Source organism: Fringilla coelebs (genome assembly GCF_963513975.1).
Source record: "Fringilla coelebs genome assembly, contig: SCAFFOLD_391, whole genome shotgun sequence".
Taxonomy (NCBI): domain Eukaryota; kingdom Metazoa; phylum Chordata; class Aves; order Passeriformes; family Fringillidae; genus Fringilla; species Fringilla coelebs.
In genome coordinates this window covers 1-5,800 of record NW_028167289.1, presented here as the reverse complement: position 1 = coordinate 5,800, position 5,800 = coordinate 1, and the positions used below count along the sequence as shown (strand labels likewise).

Sequence of the window (5,800 nt, the reverse complement as noted above, 5' to 3'; positions counted from 1 at the left end):
CACTGGGGACACTGCCAGGGGGGGTGGGGACACTGCAGGGACACTGCAGGAACATGGGGGACACTGCAGGGACACTGCCAGGGGGTAGGGATACTGCAGGGATCGCCTTCTCCATCACCGCCATCAAGGTGACATGGGGACACTGGGGACATTGGGGACACTACCACAGACACTGCCAGGGGGGTGGGGACACTGCAGGGACACTGAAGGAACATGGGGGACACTGCCAGGGATCGCCTTCGTCATCACCGCCATCAAGGTGACACTGGGGACATTGGGGACACTGCCAGGGGGGTGGGGACACTGGGGACATTGAGGACACTGCCAGGGGGTGGGGACACTGCCAAGGGGGTGGGGACACTGGGGACACTGCAGGGACACTGCCAGGGGGGGTGGGGACACTGCCAGGGATTGCCTTCGCCATCACCGCCATCAAGGTGACATGGGGACACTGGGGACACTGCCAGGGGGGTGGGGACATTGGGGACACTGCCAGGGGGTGGGGACACTGGGGACACTGCAGGGACACTGCCAGGGGGGTGGGGACACTGCCAGGGACACTGCCAGGGGGGTGGGAACATTGGGGACACTGCCAGGGATCGCCATCACCGCCATCAAGGTGGGGACATGGGGACACTGCCAGGGACACTGCAGGGACAAGGCCAGGGGGGTGGGGACACTGCCAGGGGGGTGGGGACACTGCAGGGACACTACCAGCGGCGTTGGGGACACCTGGAGGGGATTGGGAGCATTTCAGAGGGTTTGGGGACACCTGGAGGGAGCTGGGGACACTTGGAGGGGTTTGGGGACACGGTGGTGGCCTGGGGGAGCTGCCACCCCGCTGTCACCCCGTTGTCACGGCGTTGTCACCGCGCTGTCCCCGCAGGGCGTGGGGCGGCGCTACGCGCACGTGGTGCTGCGCAAGGCCGACATCGACCTGACCAAGCGCGCCGGGGAGCTCACCGAGGACGAGGTGGCACCTGGGGACACTTGGGGACAATTCCAGGGGGGTTTGGGGACAATTCCTGGGGGGTTGGGGACAATTCCTGGGGGATTGGGGACAATTCATGGGGGTTTGGGGCGGTTTTGGGGTGGATTTGGGGCCGACATCGACCTGACCAAGCGCGCCGGGGAGCTCACTGAGGACGAGGTGGCACCTGGGGACACTTGGGGACACCTGGGGACACCTTGGGGACATCCTGGGGACAATTCCAGGGGGTTTGGGGACAATTCATGGGGGTTTGGGGCGGTTTTGGGGTGGTCTGAGGGGGTTTTGGGGTGGATTTGGGGCTGACATGGACCTGACCAAAGGTGCCAGGAGCTCACCGAGGGCGAGGTGGCACCTGGGGACACTTGGGGACACCTGGGGACACCTGGGGACATCCTGGGGACAATTCATGGGGGTTTGGGGACAATTCATGGGGGTTTGGGGTGGTTTTGGGGGGATTTCAGGGGTTTTGGGGTGGATTTGAGGCTGACATGGACCTGACCAAGCGCGCCAGGGAGCTCACTGAGGACGAGGTGGCACCTGGGGACACTTGGGGACACTTGGGGACACTTTGGGGACAATTCCAGGGGGGTTTGGGGACAATTCATGGTGGGTTGGGGCGGTTTTGGGGTGGATTTCAGGGGTTTTTGGGGTGGATTTGGGGCCGACATCGATTTGACCAAGCGAACCAGGAGCTCACCGAGGACGAGGTGGCACCTGGGGACACCTTGGGGACACCCTGGGGACAATTCTTGGGGGTTTGGGGACAATTCATGGGGGTTTGGGGACAATTCATGGGGGTTTGGGGCGGTTTTGGGGGGATTTCAGGGGTTTTGGGGTGGATTTGGGGTTGACATTGATCTGAGCAAGCGCGCCAGGGAGCTCACTGAGGACGAGGTGGCACCTGGGGACACCTTGGGGACACCCTGGGGACACCTGGGGACATCCTGGGGACAATTCATGGGGGTTTGGGGACAACTCATGGGGGTTTGGGGTGGTTTTGGGGTGGTCTCAGGGGGTTTTGGGGTGGATTTGGGGCTGACATCGACCTGACCAAAGGTGCCAGGAGCTCACTGAGGACGAGGTGGCACCTGGGGACAGCTTGGGGACAGCTGGGGACATCCTGGGGACATCCTGGGGACAATTCATGGGGGTTTGGGGACAATTCATGGGGGTTTGGGGTGGTTTTGGGGTGGTCTCAGGGGGTTTTGGGGTGGATTTGGGGCTGACATCGACCTGACCAAGCGCGCCGGGGAGCTCACCGAGGACGAGGTGGCACCTGGGGACACTTGGGGACACCCTGGGGACAATTCATGGGGGTTTGGGGTGGTTTTGGGGTGGTTTTGGAGGGATTTCAGGGGTTTTGGGGTGGATTTGGGGCTGACGTCGACCTGACCAAAGGTGCCAGGAGCTCACTGAGGACGAAGTGGCACCTGGGGACACTTGGGGACACCCTGGGGACAATTCCAGGGGGGTTTGGGGACAATTCATGGGGGTTTGGGGTGGTTTTGGGGCGGATTTCAGGGGTTTTGGGTGGATTTGGGGCCGACATCAACCTGACCAAAGGTGCCAGGAGCTCACTGAGGACGAGGTGGCACCTGGGGACACTTTGGGGACACCTGGGGACACCTTGGGGACATCCTGGGGACAATTCATGGGGGTTTGGGGACAATTCATGGGGGTTTGGGGACAATTCCTGGGGGTTTGGGGACAATTCATGGGGGTTTGGGGTGGTTTTGGGGCGGATTTCAGGGGTTTTGGGGTGGATTTGGGGCCGATATGGACCTGACCAAAGGTGCCAGGAGCTCACCGAGGACGAGGTGGCACCTGGGGACACTTGGGGACACCCTGGGGACATCGTGGGGACAATTCATGGGGGTTTGGGGACAACTCATGGGGGTTTGGGGTGGTTTTGGGGTGGTCTCAGGGGGTTTTGGGGTGGATTTGGGGCCGGCATGGACCTGACCAAAGGTGCCAGGAGCTCACTGAGGACGAGGTGGCACCTGGGGACAGCTTGGGGACAGCTGGGGACATCCTGGGGACAATTCATGGGGGTTTGGGGACAATTCATGGGGGTTTGGGGTGGTTTTGGGCGGATTTCAGGGGTTTTGGGGTGGATTTGGGGCCGCCATCGACCTGACCAAAGGTGCCAGGAGCTCACCGAGGGCGAGGTGGCACCTGGGGACACTTGGGGACACCCTGGGGACACCTTGGGGACACCTTGGGGACAATTCCAGGGGGGTTTGGGGTGGTGTGAGGGGGTTTGGGGTGGATTTGGGGACAATTCCAGGGGGTTTGGGGCCGCCATGGACCTGACCAAAGGTGCCAGGAGCTCACTGAGGACAAGGTGGCACCTGGGGACAGCTTGGGGACAGCTGGGGACACTGGGGACACTCTAGGGACAATTCCAGGGGACTTTGAGGGGATTTGGGGCACTTCGATGCAATTTTGGGGTTTTTTGGTGCTATTTCTGCTGCTTTGGGGGTAATTCAGGTGCAGTTTTTGGGGTTTTCACCCCAATTTTGGGGTTTTGTGTCCCCATGGGGATGGGGACACCCTGGGGGACACCTTGGGGACATTTTCTGGAGGGTTGGGGACACTTTCAGGCCATTTGGGGCCGGTTTTGGGGCTATTTTTGTGCTATTTCAGCCGTTTTTGGTGCAGTTTTTGGGTTTTCCCCCAGATTTGGGGCTGTCTGTCCCTGTGGGGTTGGGGACACCTTGGTGACATTTTCTGGAGGGTTGGGGACACTTTTAGGGCATTTTGGGCTGGGATTTTGGGCTGGTTTTGTGCTATTTCAGCCGTTTTTGGAGCAATTTTTGGGGTTTCCCCCAGATTTGGGGCTGTCTGTCCCCATGGGGTTGGGGACACCCTGGGGACACCTTGGGGACATTTTTGGTGGCCTTGGGGACACTTTTAGGGCATTTTGGGCTGGGATTTTGGGCTGGTTTTGTGCTATTTCAGCCATTTTTGGTGCAGTTTTTGGGGTTTTCCCCCAGATTTGGGGCTGTCTGTCCCCGTGGGGTTGGGGACACCTTGGGGACACCTTGGGGACATTTTTGGTGGCCTTGGGGACACTTTCAGCCATTTGGGGCCGGTTTTTGGGACATTTTGAGGTGTCTTTGTGCTATTTCAGCCGTTTTTGGTACAGTTTTTGGGGTTTTCCCCCAGATTTGGGGCTGTCTGTCCCCGAGGGGGTGGGGACACCTTGGGGACATTTCCTGGGGACACCTTGGGGACATTTTTAGGGCATTTTGGGCTGATTTTTGGGACATTTTGAGGTGTTTCAGTGCTATTTCAGCCATTTTTGGTGCAATTCAGGTGCAGTTTTTGAGGTTTTCCCCCCAGATTTGGGGCTGTGTGTCCCCGTGGGGTTGGGGGACACCTTGGGGACAACCTGGTGACACCCTGGGGACATTTTTGGTGGCCTTGGGGACACTTTTAGGGCACTTGGGGCCGGAGTTTGGGCTGTTTTTGTGCTATTTCAGCCGTTTTTGGTGCAGTTCAGGTGCAGTTTTTGGGGGTTTCCCCTCATATTTGGGGCTGTGTGTCCCTGTGGGGTTGGGGACACCCTGGGGACACCTTGGGGACATTTTCTGGAGGGTTGGGGACACTTTTAGGGCATTTTGGGCTGGGATTTTGGGCTGGTTTTGTGCTATTTCAGCCGTTTTTGGTGCAGTTTTTTGGGTGTTTCCCCCCAGATTTGGGGCTGTCTGTCCCCATGGGGTTGGGGACACCTTGGGGACACCCTGGGGACATTTCCTGGGGACACCTTGGGGACATTTTTAGGGCATTTTGGGCTGATTTTTGGGCCATTTTGAGGTACTTTTGTGTAATTTCAGCCATGTTTAATGGGATTCAGGTGCAGTTTTTGGGGTTTCCCCCCAGATTTGGGGCTGTCTGTCCCCATAGGGTTGGGGACACCTTGGGGACACCCTGGGGACACCTTGGGGACATTTTCTGGAGGGTTGGGGACACTTTCAGGCCATTTGGGGCCGGTTTTTGGGGCTGTGTTTGTGCTATTTCAGTTGGTTTTGGTGCAGTTTTTGGGGTTTCCCCCCAGATTTGGGGCTGTCTGTCCCCGTGGGGTTGGGGACACCTTGGGGACACCCTGGGGACATTTCCTGGGGACACCTTGGGGACATCTTGGTGGCCTTGGGGACACTTTCAGGCTATTTGAGGCCGCTTTTGGGGCTATTTTTGTCCTATTTCAGCCGTTTTTGGTGCAGTTTTTGGGGTTTCTCCCCAGATTTGGGACTGTCTGTCCCCATGGGGTTGGGGACACCTTGGGGACACCTTGGGGACATTTTGGTGACCCCTGGTGTCCCCGTGTGGCAGGTGGAGAGGGTGATCACCATCATGCAGAACCCGCGGCAGTACAAGATCCCCGACTGGTTCCTCAACAGGCAGAAGGACGTCAAGGACGGCAAATACTCCCAGGTGGGTGTCCCCAGGTGTCCCCTCAGGTGTCCCCAGGTGTCCCCTCAGGTGTCCCCTCACCTGCCACAGGTGGCCCCAGCTGCCCACAACTCCCTTTTTCCTGGTTTTCCCTGATTTTTCCCCCATTTTTTTCCCATTTTCCCCAGTTTTTTCCTAATTTTCCCCCATTTTTCCCCCTGATTTTTCCCATTTTTCCTCTGGTTTTTCCCTGATTTTCTCCAATTTCCCCTGATTTTTACCAATTACCCCCAATTTCCCCCATTTTCCCCCCTGATTTTTCCCAATTTCACCCCATTTTTCCCTATTTCCCCCATTTTCCCCCTGAATTTTCCCTGATTTTCCTCTGATTTTTCCCAATTTCCCCCCATTTTT

General features: G+C 58.2%; 1 long non-coding RNA gene across 1 annotated transcript; it reads left to right on the top strand.

Annotated features, from left to right (window-relative positions):
* Positions 1–599: 599 nt before the first annotated feature.
* Positions 600–5,380, top strand: LOC311166065. The gene is made up of 3 exons (XR_014616980.1): positions 600–619; positions 887–973; positions 5,327–5,380. It is a non-coding gene; the product is annotated as an uncharacterized lncRNA (long non-coding RNA).
* The last annotated feature ends 420 nt before the right edge of the window (positions 5,381–5,800 follow it).